This window comes from Ochotona curzoniae, unplaced genomic scaffold (assembly GCF_017591425.1).
Source record: "Ochotona curzoniae isolate NIBS_2020 unplaced genomic scaffold, NIBS_Ocur_1.0 contig_2228, whole genome shotgun sequence".
NCBI classification, from domain to species: Eukaryota; Metazoa; Chordata; class Mammalia; order Lagomorpha; family Ochotonidae; genus Ochotona; species Ochotona curzoniae.
In genome coordinates this window covers 85,289-99,530 of record NW_024465378.1, presented here as the reverse complement: position 1 = coordinate 99,530, position 14,242 = coordinate 85,289, and the positions used below count along the sequence as shown (strand labels likewise).

Here is a 14,242-nt window from a genome sequence, read left to right as displayed (position 1 = left end):
TGGGTGCTCAACATGCTTGATTGCATCATCCTGGGCTCCATGGACATTGGACAAGAAGTGACCAAACAGGGTTTCCCTCTAGATCTGCTCAACAAGCTGATGGTATGTGAAGTGAATGAGCCAAGTGGAGTAGTTTTGGCACTGGAAGACCCTGCTGGCCATTCGAATGTTGCCATTCACCAACACACTCAGTTCCCCAGGCATCACATACACTTTCAGGCATATGTGCTGCCAGAGCCATCATGTTGCATGGTAGCTGAAAATGGCTTGGGCGCTGAACTTGTCTCTGGATGTGGAGTTGTTAGCGCCTGGACTGAGGATCTGCATCCTTGTTTTGTGTGGGTGCTCAACATGCTTGATTGCATCATCCTGGGCTCCATGGACATTGGACAAGAAGTGACCAAACAGGGTTTCCCTCTAGATCTGCTAGACAAGCTGATGGTATGTGAAGTGAATGAGCCAAGTGGAGTCATTTTGGCACTGGAAGACCTGTGCTGGCCAATTCGAATGTTGCCATTCACCAACACACTCAGTTCCCATGGATCACATACACTTTCAGGCATATGTGCTGCCAGAGCCATCATGTTGCATGGTAGCTGAAAATGGCTCGGGCGCTGAACTTGTCTCTGGATGTGGAGTTGTTAGCGCCTGGACTGAGGATCTGCATCCTTGTTTTGTGTGGGTGCTCAACATGCTTGATTGCATCATCCTGGGCTCCATGGACATTGGACAAGAAGTGACCAAAAAGGATTTCTCCCCAGATTTGCTCGACTAGGTGATGGTATGTGAAGTGAATGAGCCAAGTGGTGTCGTTTTGGCACTGGAAGACCTGTGCTGGCCCTTTCGAATGTTGCCATTCACCAACACACTCAGTTCCCCAGGGATCACATACACTTTCAGGCATATGTGCTGCCAGAGCCATTATGTTGCATGGTAGCTGAAAATGACTTGTTCAATGAACTTGCCTCTGGATGTGGAGTTGTTAGCGCCTGGACTGAGGATCTGCATCCTTGTTTTGTGTGGGTGCTCAACATGCTTGATTGCATCATCCTGGGCTCCATGGACATTGGACAAGAAGTGACCAAACAGGGTTTCCCTCTAGATTTGCTCGACAAGCTGATGGTATGTGAAGTGAATGATCCAGGTGGAGTCATTTTGGCACTGGAAGACCTGTGCTGGCCCTTTCGAATGTTGCCATTCACCAACACACTCAGTTCCCCAGGCATCACATACACTTTCAGGCATATGTGCTGCCAAATCACTGATTTTCCATGGTAGCTGAAAATGGCTTGTGCAATGAACTTGCCTCTGGATGTGGAGTTGTTAGCGCCTGGACTGAGGATCTGCATCCTTGTTTTGTGTGGGTGCTCAACATGCTTGATTGCATCATCCTGGGCTCCATGGACATTGGACAAGAAGTGACCAAACAGGGTTTCCCTCAATATCTGCTCGACAAGCTGATGGTATGTGAAGTGAATGAGCCAAGTGGAGTCATTTTGGCACTGGAAGAGCCATGATGGCCCTTTCGAATGTTGCCATTCGCCAATACACTAAGTTCACAGGGATCACATACACTTTCAGGTATATGTGCTGCCAGAGCCATCATGTTTTCCATGGTAGCTGAAAATGGCTTGTGCACTGAACTTGCCTCTGGATGTGGAGTTGTTAGCGCCTGGACTGAAGATCTGCATCCTTGTTTTGTGTGGGTGCTCAACATGCTTGATTGCATCATCCTGGGCTCCATGGACATTGGACAAGAAGTGACCAAACATGGTTTCCCTCTAGATCTGCTCGACAAGCTGATGGTATGTGAAGTGAATGAGCCAAGTGGAGTCGTTTTGGCACTGACAGACCTGTGTTGGCCCTTTCGAATGTTGCCATTCACCACACACTCAGTTCCCCAGGGATCACATACACTTTCAGGCATATGTGCTGCCAGAGTCATCATGTTGCATGGTAGCTGAAAATGTCTTGTTCAATGAACTTGCCTCTGGAAGTGGAGTTGTTAGCGCCTGGACTGAGGATCTGCATCCTTGTTTTGTGTGGGTGCTCAACATGCTTGATTGCATCATCCTGGGCTCCATGGACATTGGACAAGAAGTGACCAAAAAGGGTTTCCCTCTAGATCTGCTCGACAAGCTGATGGTATGTGAAGTGAATGAGCCAAGTGGAGTCGTTTTGGCACTGGAAGACCTGTGCTGGCCCTTTCGAATGTTGCCATTCACCAACACACTCAGTTACCCAGGGATCACATACACTTTCAGGCATATGTGCTGCCAGAGCCATCATGTTGCATGGTAGCTGAAAATGGCTTGGGCGCTGAACTTGTCTCTGGATGTGGAGTTGTTAGCGCCTGGACTGAGGATCTGCATCCTTGTTTTGTGTGGGTGCTCAACATGCTTGATTGCATCATCCTGGGCTCCATGGACATTGGACAAGAAGTGACCAAACAGGGTTTCCCTCTAGATCTGCTCGACAAGCTGATGGTATGTGAAGTGAATGAGCCACGTGGAGTCATTTTGGCACTGGAAGACCTGTGCTGGCCCTTTCGAATGTTGCCATTCACCAACACACTCAGTACCCCAGGCATCACATACACTTTCAGGCATATGTGCTGCCAGAGCCATCATGTTGCATGGTAGCTGAAAATGGCTTGGGCGCTGAACTTGTCTCTGGATGTGGAGTTGTTAGCGCCTGGACTGAGGATCTGCATCCTTGTTTTGTGTGGGTGCTCAACATGCTTGATTGCATCATCCTGGGCTCCATGGACATTGGACAAGAAGTGACCAAACAGGGTTTCCCTCTAGATCTGCTCGACAAGCTGATGGTATGTGAAGTGAATGAGCCAAGTGGAGTCGTTTTGGCACTGGAAGACCTGTACTGGCCTATCGAATATTGCCATTCACACACACTCAGTTCCCCAGGGATCACAAACACTTTCTGGCATATGTGCTGCCAGAGCCATCACTGGTTTTCCATGGTAGCTGAAAATGGCTTGGTCAATGAACTTGTCTCTGGATGTGGAGTTGTTAGCGCCTGGACTGAGGATCTGCATCCTTGTTTTGTGTGGGTGCTCAACATGCTTGATTGCATCATCCTGGGCTCCATGGACATTGGACAAGAAGTGACCAAAATGGGTTTCCCTCTAGATCTGCTCGACAAGCTGATGGTATGTGAAGTGAATGAGCCAAGTGGAGTCGTTTTGGCACTGGAAGACCTGTGCTGGCCTGTCGAATATTGCCATTCACCAACACACTCAGTTCCCCAGGGATCACATACACTTTCAGGCATATGTGCTGCCAGATCATTAGGTTTTCCATGGTAGCTGAAAATGGCTTGGGCACTGAACTTGCCTCTGGATGTGGAGTTGTTAGCGCCTGGACTGAGGATCTGCATCCTCGTTTTGTGTGGGTGCTCAACATGCTTGATTGCATCTTCCTGGGCTCCATGGACATTGGACAAGAAGTGACCAAACAGGGTTTCCCTCTAAATCTGCTCGACAAGCTGATGCTATGTGAAGTGAATGAGCCAAGTGAAGTCGTTTTGGCATTGGAAGACCTGTGCTGGCCCTTTCGAATGTTGCCATTCACCAACACACTCAGTTCCCCAGGCATCACATACACTTTCAGGCATATGTGCTGCCAGAGCCAAATGTTGCATGGTAGCTGAAAATGGCTTGGGCGCTGAACTTGTCTCTGGATGTGGAGTTGTTAGCGCCTGGACTGAGGATCTGCATCCTTGTTTTGTGTGGGTGCTCAACATGCTTGATTGCATCATCCTGGGCTCCATGGACATTGGAAAGAAGTGACCAAACAGGGTTTCCCCATAGATCTGCTCAACAAGCTGATGGTATGTGAAGTGAATGAGCCAAGTGGAGTCGTTTTGGCACTGGAAGACCTGTGCTGGCCCTTTCGAATGTTGCCATTCACCAGCACACTCAATTCCGAAGAGATCACATACACTTTCAGGCATATGTGCTCCCGGAGACGTCATGTCGCATGGTATCTGAAAATGGCTTGTTCAATGAACTTGCCTCTGGATGTGGAGTTGTTAGCGCCTGGACTGAGGATCTGCATCCTTGTTTTGTGTGGGTGCTCAACATGCTTGATTGCATCATCCTGGGCTCCATGGACATTGGACAAGAAGTGACCAGAAAGGGTTTCCCCATAGATCTGCTCGAGAAGCTGATGGTATGTGAAGTGAATGAGCCAAGTGGAGTCGTTTTGGCACTGGAAGACCTGTGCTGGCCCTTTCGAATGTTGCCATTCACCAACACACTCAGTTCCGCAGGCATCACATACACTTTCAGGCATATGTGCTGCCACATCACTGGTTTTCCATGGTAGCTGAAAATGGATTGGGTGCTGAACTTGTCTCTGGATGTGGAGTTGTTAGCGCCTGGACTGAGGATCTGCATCCTTGTTTTGTGTGGGTGCTCAACATGCTTGATTGCATCATCCTGGGCTCCATGGACATTGGACAAGAAGTGACCAAAAAGGGTTTCCCTCTAGATCTGCTCCACAAGCTGATGGTATGCGAAGTGAATGAGCCAAGTGGAGTTGTTTTGGCACTGGAAGACCTGTGCTGGCCTATTCGAATGTTGCCATTCACCAACACACTCAGTTCCCCAGGCATCACATACACTTTCAGGCATATATGCTGCCAGAGCCATCATGTTGCATGGTAGCTGAAAATGGCTTGTTCAATGAACTTGCCTCTGGATGTGGAGTTGTTAGCGCCTGGACTGAGGATCTGCATCCTTGTTTTGTGTGGGTGCTCAACATGCTTGATTGCATCATCCTCGGCTCCATGGACATTGGACAAGAAGTGACCAAAAAGGGTTTCCCTCTAGATCTGCTCAACAAGCTGATGGTATGTGAAGTGAATGAGCCACGTGGAGTCATTTTGGCATAGGACGACCTGATCTAATCCTTTCGAATGTTGCCATTCACCAACACACTCAGCTCTCCAGGAATCATATACACTTTCAGGCATATGTGCTGCCAGATCATTAGTTTTTCATGGTAGCTGAAAATGGCTTGGGCGCTGAACTTGTCTCTGGATGTGGAGTTGTTAGCGCCTGGACTGAGGATCTGCATCCTTGTTTTGTGTGGGTGCTCAACATGCTTGATTGCATCATCCTGGGCTCCATGGACATTGGACAAGAAGTGACCAAAAAGGGTTTCCCTCTAGATCTGCACGACAAGCTGATGATATGTGAAGTGAATGAGCCACGTGGAGTCGTTTTGGCATTGGAAGACCTGTGCTGGCCCTTTTGAATGTTGCCATTCACCAACACACTCAGTTCCCCAGGGATCACATACACTTTCAGGCATATGTGCCGTCAGGTCATTAGTTTTTCATGGTAGCTGAAAATGGCTTGGTCACTGAACTTGTCTCTGGATGTGGAGTTGTTAGCGCCTGGACTGAGGATCTGCATCCTTGTTTTGTGTGGGTGCTCAACATGCTTGATTGCATCATTCTGGGCTCCATGGACATTGGACAAGAAGTGACCAAAAAGGGTTTCCCTCTAGATCTGCTCGACAAGCTGATGGTATGTGAAGTGAATGAGCCAAGTGGAGTCGTTTTGGCACTGGAAGACCTGTGCTGGCCCTTTGGAATGTTGCCATTCAACAACACACTCAGTTCCCCAGGCATCACATACACTTTCAGGCATATGTGCTGCCAGAGCCATCATGTTGCATGGTAGCTGAAAATGGCTTGGGCGCTGAACTTGTCTCTGGATGTGGAGTTGTTAGCGCCTGGACTGAGGATCTGCATCCTTGTTTTGTGTGGGTGCTCAACATGCTTGATTGCATCATCCTGGGCTCCATGGATCTTGGACAAGAAGTGAACAAAAGTGTTTCCCTCTAGATCTGCTCGAGAAGCTGATGGTATGTGAAGTGAATGAGCCAGGTGGAGTTGTTTTGGCATTGGAAGACCTGTGCTGGCCCTTTCGAATGTTGCCAATCACCAACACACTCAGTTCCGCAGGCATCACATACACTTTCAGGCATATGTGCTGCCACATCACTGGTTTTCCATGGTAGCTGAAAATGGCTTGGTGCATGAACTTGTCTCTGGATGTGGAGTTGTTAGCGCCTGGACTGAGGATCTGCATCCTTGTTTTGTGTGGGTGCTCAACATGCTTGATTGCATCATCATGGGCTCCATGGACATTGGACAAGAAGTGACCAAAAAGGGTTTCCCTCTAGATCTGCTCAACAAGCTGATGGTATGTGAAGTGAATGAGCCAAGTGGAGTCGTTTTGGCATTGGAAGACCTGTGCTGGCCCTTTCGAATGTTGCCATTCACCAACACACTCAGTTCCCCAGGCATCACATACACTTTCAGGCATATGTGCTGCCAGATCACAGATTTCCATGGTAGCTGAAAATGGCTTGGGCGCTGAACTTGCCTCTGGATGTGGAGTTGTTAGCGCCTGGACTGAGGATCTGCATCCTTGTTTTGTGTGGGTGCTCAACATGCTTGATTGCATCATCCTGGGCTCCATGGACATTGGACAAGAAGTGACCAAACAGGGTTTTCCCCCAGATCTGCTCGACAAGCTGATGGTATGTGAATTGAATGAGCCAAGTGGAGTCGTTTTGGCATTGGAAGACCTGTGCTGGCCCTTTCGAATGTTGCCATTCACCAACACACTCAGTTCCCCAGGCATCACATACACTTTCAGGCATATGTGCTGCCAGAGCACTGATTTTTCATGGTAGCTGAAAATGGCTTGGGCACTGAACTTGTCTCTGGATGTGGAGTTGTTAGCGCCTGGACTGAGGATCTGCATCCTTGTTTTGTGTGGGTGCTCAACATGCTTGATTGCATCATCCTGGGCTCCATGGACATTGGACAAGAAGTGACCAAAAAGGGTTTCCCCACAAATCTGCTCGACAAGCTGATGGTATGTGAAGTGAATGAGCCAAGTGGAGTCGTTTTGGCACTGGAAGACCTGTGCTGGCCCTTTCGAATGTTGCCATTCACCAACACACTCAGTTCCGCAGGATCACATACACTTTCAGGCATATGTGCTGCCAGAGCCATCATGTTGCATGGTAGCTGAAAATGGCTTGGTCGCTGAAGTTGTCTCTGGATGTGGAGTTGTTAGCGCCTGGACTGAGGATCTGCATCCTTGTTTTGTGTGGGTGCTCAACATGCTTGATTGCATCATCCTGGGCTCCATGGATTTGGAAAGAAGTGAACAGAAAGGGTTTCCCCATAGATCTGCTCGAGAAGCTGATGGTATGTGAAGTGAATGAGCCAAGTGAAATCATTTTGGCATTGGAAGCACTGTGTTGGCCCTTTCGAATGTTGCCATTCACCAACACACTCAGTTCCGCAGTCATCACATACACTTTCAGGCATATGTGCTGCCACATCACTGGTTTTCCATGGTAGCTGTAAATGGATTGGGTGCTGAACTTGTCTGTGGATGTGGAGTTGTTAGCGCCTGGACTGAGGATCTGCATCCTTGTTTTGTGTGGGTGCTCAACATGCTTGATTGCATCATCCTGGGCTCCATGGACATTATCAACAAGTGACTTAAAAGGGTTTCCCTCTAGATCTGCTCGACCAGCTGATGGTATGTCTAGTGAATGAGCCAAGTGGAGTTGTTTTGGAACTGGAATACCTGTGCTGGGCTATTCGATTGTTGCCATTCACCAACACACTCAGTTCCCCAGGCATCACATACACTTTCAGTCATATGTGCTGCCAGAGCCACAATGTTGCATGGTAGCTGAAAATGGCTTGGGCGCTGAACTTGTCTCTGGATGTGGAGTTGTTAGCGCCTGGACTGAGGATCTGCATCCTTGTTTTGTGTGGGTGCTCAACATGCTTGATTGCACTATCCTGGGCTCCATGGACATTGGACAAGAAGTGACCAAAAAGGGTTTCCCTCTTGATCTGCTCGACAAGCTGATGCTATGTGAAGTGAATGAGCCACGTGGAGTTGTTTTGGCATTGGAAGACCAGTGCTGACCCTTTCGAATGTTGCCATTCACCAACACACTCAGTTCTCCAGGTATCACATACACTTTCAGGCATGTGTGCTGCCAGATCATTACTTTTTCATGGTAGCTGAAAATGGCTTGGGCGCTGAACTCGTCTCTCAATGTGGAGTTGTTAGCGCCTGGACTGAGGATCTGCATCCTTGTTTTGTGTGGGTGCTCAACATGCTTGATTGCATCATCTTGGGCTCCATGGACATTGGACAAGAAGTGACCAAACAGGGTTTCCCTCTAGATCTGCTCAACAAGCTGATTGTATGTGAAGTGATTGAGCCATGTGGAGTCGTTGTGTCATTGGAAGACCTGTGCTGGCCCTTTCGAATGTTTCCATTCACCAACACACTCAGTTCCCCAGGCATCACATACACTTTCAGGCATATGTGCTGCCACATCACAGATTTTTCATGTTAGCTGAAAATGGCTTGGGCGCTGAATTTGCCTCTGGATGTGGAGTTGTTATCGCCTGGACTGAGGATCTGCATCCTTGTTTTGTGTGGGTGCTCAACATGCTTGATTGCATCATCCTGGGCTCCATGGACCTCCTCATGAAGTGCCCAAAAAGGCTTTCACCCTAGATCTGCTCGACAAGCTGATGGTATATGAATTGAATGAGCCAAGTGGAGTCGTTTTGGCATTGGAAGACCTGTGCTGGCCCTTTCGAATGTTGCCATTCACCAACACACTCAGTTCCCCAGGCATCACATACACTTTCAGGCATATGTGCTGCCACATCACTGATTTTTCATGTTAGCTGAAAATGGCTTGGGCACTGAACTTGTCTCTGGATGTGGCGTTGTTAGTGCCTGGACTGAGGATCTGCATCCTTGTTTTGTGTGGGTGCTCAACATACTTGATTGCATCATATTGAGCTCCATGGACATTGGACAAGAAGTGACCAAAAAGGGTTTCCCCCACCAGATCTGCTCGACAAGCTGATGGTATGTGAAGTGAATGAGCCAAGTGGAGTCGATTTGGCACTGGAAGACCCCTGCTGGCCCTTTCGAATGTTGCCATTCACCCATACACTCAGTTCCCCAGGGATCACATACACTTTCAGGCATATGTGCTGCCCTAGCCACAATGTTGCATGGTAGTTGAAAATGGGTTGGTCGCTGAACTTGTCTCTGGATGTGCAGTTCTTAGCGCCTGGACTGAGGATCTGCATCCTTGTTTTGTGTGGGTGCTCAACATGCTTGATTGCATCATCCTGGGCTCCATGGATTTGGAAAGAAGTGAACAAAAAAACGGTTTCCCCATAGATCTGCTCGACAAGCTCATGGTATGTGAAGTGAATGAGCCAAGTGAAGTCGTTTTGGCATTGGAAGAACTGTGTTGGCCCTGTTGAATGTTGCGATTCACCAACACACTCAGTTCCCCAGGCATCACATACACTTTCAGGCATATGTGCTGCCACATCACTGGTTTTCCATGGTAGCTGAAAATGGCCTGGGCACTGAACTTGTCTCTGGATGTGGAGTTCTTAGCGCCTGGACTGAGGATCTGCATCCTTGTTTTGTGTGGGTGCTCAACATGCTTGATTGCATCATCCTGGGCTCCATGGATTTGGAAAGAAGCGAACAAAAAGGGTTTCCCCATAGATCTGCTCGACAAGCTCATGGTATGTGAAGTGAATGAGCCAAGTGAAGTCGTTTTGGCATTGGAAGACCTGTGTTGGCCCTGTCGAATATTGCCATTCACCAACACACTCAGTTCCCCAGGCATCACATACACTTTCAGGCATATGTGCTGCCAGAGCCATCATGTTGCATCGCAGCTGAAAATGGCTTGCGTGCTGAACTTGCCTCTGGATGTGGAGTTGTTAGCACCTGGACTGAGGATCTGCATCCTTGTTTTGTGTCGGTGCTCAACATGCTTGAATGCATCATCCTGGGGTCTATGGACATTGGACAAGAAGTGACCAAAAAGGGTTTCCCTCTTGATCTGCTCGACAAGCTGATGCTATGTGAAGTGAATGAGCCACGTGGAGTTGTTTTGGCATTGGAAGACCAGTGCTGACCCTTTCGAATGTTGCCATTCACCAACACACTCAGTTCTCCAGGTATCACATACACTTTCAGGCATGTGTGCTGCCAGATCACTACTTTTTCATGGTAGCTGAAAATGGCTTGGGCGATGAACTCGTCTCTCAATGTGGAGTTTTATCGCCTGGACTGAGGATCTGCATCCTTGTTTTGTGTGGGTGCTCAACATGCTTGATTGCATCATCTCAGGCTCCATGGACACTGGACAAGAAGTGACCAAAAAGGGTTTCTATCTAGATCTGCACGACAAGCTGATGCTATGTGAAGTGAATTAGCCACGTGGAGTTGTTTTCGCATTGGAAGACCTGTGCTGGCCCTTTGGAATGTTGCCATTCACCAACAGACTCAGTTCCCCAGGGATCCCATACACTTTCATTTATGTGTGCTGCCAGATCACTAGTTTTTCATGGTAGCTGAAAATGGCTTGGACACTGAACTTGTCTCTGGATGTGGAGTTGTTACCGCCTGGACTGAGGATCTGCATCCTTGTTTTGTGTGGGTGCTCAACATGCTTGATTGCATCATATTGGGCTCCCTGGACATTGGACAAGAAGTGACCAAAAAGGGTTGCCCTCTAGATCTGCTCGACAAGTTGTTGGTATGTGAAATGAATGAGCCAAGTGGAGTCGTTTTGGCACTGACAGACCCGTGCTGGCCCTTTGGAATGTTGCCAATCAACAACACACTCAGTTCCCCAGGCATCACGTACACTTTGAGGCATATGTGCTCCCAGAGCCATCAGGTTGCATGTTAGCTGAAAATGGCTTGGGCGCTGAACTTGTCTCTGGATGTGGAGTTGTTAGCGCCTGGACTGAGGATCTGCATCCTTGTTTTGTGTGGGTGCTCAACATGCTTGATTGCATCATCCTGGGCTAAATGGACGTTGGACAAGAAGTGACCAAACAGGGTTTCGCTCTAGATCTGCTCGACAAGCTGATGGTATGTGAAGTGAATGAGCCATATGGAGTCGTTTTGGCATTGGAATACCTGTGCTGGCCCTTTCGAATGTTGCCATTCACCAACACACTCAGTTCCCCAGCAATCACATACACTTTCAGGCATATGTGCTGCCACATCACTGGTTTTCCTTTGTAGCTGAAAATGGCTTGGGCGCTGAACTTGTCTCTGGATGTGGCGTTGTTAGTGCCTGGACTGAGGATCTGCATCCTTGTTTTGTGTGGGTGCTCAACATACTTGATTGCATCATATATGGCTCCATGGACATTGGACAAGAAGTGAGCAAAAAGGGTTTCCCCCACCAGATCTGCTCGACAAGCTGATGGTATGTGAAGTGAATGAGCCTAGTGGAGTCCATTTGGCACTGGAAGACCCCTGCTGGCCCTTTCGAATGTTTCCATTCACCAACACACTCAGTTCCCCAGGGATCACATACACTTTCAGGCATATGTACTGCCAGAGCCATCATGTTGCATTATAGCTGATAATGGCTTGGGCGCTAAATTTGCCTCTGGATGTGGAGTTGTTAGTGCCTGGACTGAGGATCTGCATCCTTGTTTTGTGTGGGTGCTCAACATGCTTGATTGCATCATCCTGGGCTCCATGGACATTGGACAAGAAGTGAGCAAACAGTGTTTCCCTCTAGATCTGCTCGACAAGATGATGGTATGTGAAGTGAATGATCCAAGTGGAGTGGTTTTGGCATTGGAAGACCTGTGCTGACCCTTTCGAATGTTGCCATTCACCAACACACTCAGTTCCCCAGGCATCACATACACTTTCAGGCATACTTGCTGCCAGATCACTGGTTTTCCATGGTAGCTGAAAATGGCTTGGGCGCTGAACTTGTCTCTGGATATGTAGTTGTTAGCGCCTGGACTGAGGATCTGCATCCTTGTTTTGTGTGGGTACTCAACATGCTTCATTGCATCATCCTGGGCTCCATGGACATTGGACAAGAAGTGACCAACAAGGGTTTCCCTCTAAATCTGCACAAGCTGTTGGTCTGTGAAGTGAATGAGCCTAGTGGAGTCATTTAGGCACTGGAAAAGCAGAAGTGACTCCAGCACCCTGCTGAAGGCAAGGTGACACTCCCATCTAGGAATGTTTGGAATGCTGATTCACCATAACCTCATCTCTGTGCAGAAGGTCAGCACCTTGCATGATTAGTATTTCATATTACACATCACCGGCAGGTCCAAACTGAGGAGCTGCTCTTTTCCAGCCCCTCAACTAAGATGTATAAAACTTCTTTACCCTCTTGCTTTCACTCTGCCATGTGGAAGTGGTCCCATGCCATCTCACACTAGGGTGTGGTCCTTTAGACTCTCTCCTGACCAGTGAAACTCTTGCTTGAATTTAAAGTCTATTAATCTGTTCTGAACCTAACAGTTTCGACCTGTATCTTAATTTTCTTCCCTTGGACACTGCCAAAATTTGTGCAATGTTTTTGTCTTAGGCAGCTAGTTCATGTTCAGGAACTACCACATAATTCTTTCCACCCACATGTGATGCTCACCTATGGTCACCTGGAACCTGAGATGGGGAAGTAGCATGTTATTGCATACCCACTCCCCTCACAGGCTCCCATAAAGACCCCTGGTAGGGAAGCACTCACTCTGTTGGTTGCATGCTTCCTTCATGCTGGCACTCTGTATCTTGGCTAGCATCGTACCTACTTGCTCTCTGGCTTCTCATGAGCAGATTGCAAGAATAGGTATCCCCTGAGCATGTGCCATGTGTGTCTGTAATCATCAACTTCCGTTCACTGCTTGGGCAGGGTGGTAAAGATGTCAATGCTAAGATACTTTGTATTTCTAATTTATGTGCTTTCAAGTATTATAGGAGAGGTAAGGCCTATCAGAAATGGAATATGCACAAGAAATCAAGAAAAGATGAATGTTGAATTTTCTAAGTATTTCCAGGTTGTTTGTTGCATGTCTCTTAGGGTAAATTGTGTTGCCCAGGAGGCTAAGACACAGATCTTCAGTTGAATGTAAAGGGTTTCATGGTTATGACCATTAATTTTTTCCTCTCAAAGTTTTGGTTAAGATTGGATCGTCACTGGACTTGTCATCTGCTAAATTTTAGGGGTCCCTGTTATCACTAAGCGTGGTTAATAAAGACTTCTTAATATGTCCTAGACGTGTCTGGCATAATTTCGCTCTCACCCTGCTACAATGCTTCTCTGAATTCAAAGTTCCCCATGTGTTTAAATTTCTGCCTTTTGCACTTTTGCAATTAATACAGGAATCATTTTTTTGGGGGGTGTGCTCACATATAAGCACCTTTTGAAACCTAATCCACAGCTCTTTTTACCTCTGAAAGTAAACAAAATTGTCTTTGTTGGATAATTAAGTATCCACTTCCAGCTTTAGTGACAGATTCTCTATGATCTGTGAATATGTAGTTCATGACAAAATATGAATTGTGTGAATTTTATTCTTTTTGTGAACTATGATCCCTCTTTTCTCATTTGTTTCTTTTCTTCCTCTTTGGCATTATACAGTATAGATATTATTTAGTATTTTTCTTAAATTTTACTTTTGAAATAATAAACTTCCGATTTCACAGACTTGTGTCTTACAGAATCTCAATGTGGTTTCATTTGTATTTCCACTGTTGCTAGCGACCTTAACACTTTTTCACGTATCTGGTAGCCATTTGAATTTGTTGCTTTAAATGATGTCTGCTCATTTCCTTTGCAAATTTTTTAACTGGTTTGCTTGTTTTGCCATTGTTGTATTTCTGGAGCTCTTTGTAGTTCCTGGATATCAGCCCCCTTTCTGTTGTGCCGTGTGCAAAGATTTTCTCCCGTACTGTTGGTTGCCTGTTTGGTTTGTTGACAATTTCCTTTGCTATACAGAAACTTCTTAGTTTGATACAGTCACACTTATTTATTGTGGTCTCCATGGGCTGTGCTTCTATGACTTTTGCCTATGCCTATATCTTGTAGAGTGTTTCCTATTGTTTTCTGCTAATAATTTGATGATTTCTGGGTTCAGATTTAGGTTCTTGATCCATTTAGATTTGATCTTTGTAATGATGAAAGGTGGAGGCCTTCCTTCTTATTTCTGCAGGCTGCTATTCAATTGTCCAACAATGTTTGTTGACGAGACCAAACTGCTCTCTGCTTTCCTTTCGGACCTGTTGTTGAAGAGATCAGTTTGCTGTATGTGTGTGTGCTGCTTTCTGGTGTTTCATCTCTGTTCCATTGATCTT

At 47.0% G+C, this 14,242-nt stretch overlaps 2 pseudogenes; one reads left to right on the top strand and one right to left on the bottom strand.

The window, feature by feature from the left end:
• Positions 1 to 3,993, bottom strand: part of LOC121151012 — a 132,254-nt pseudogene extending 128,261 nt beyond the window's left edge.
• Positions 3,994 to 4,127: 134 nt separating this feature from the next.
• LOC121151013 overlaps positions 4,128 to 14,242 on the top strand; it is a 54,067-nt pseudogene continuing 43,952 nt past the window's right edge.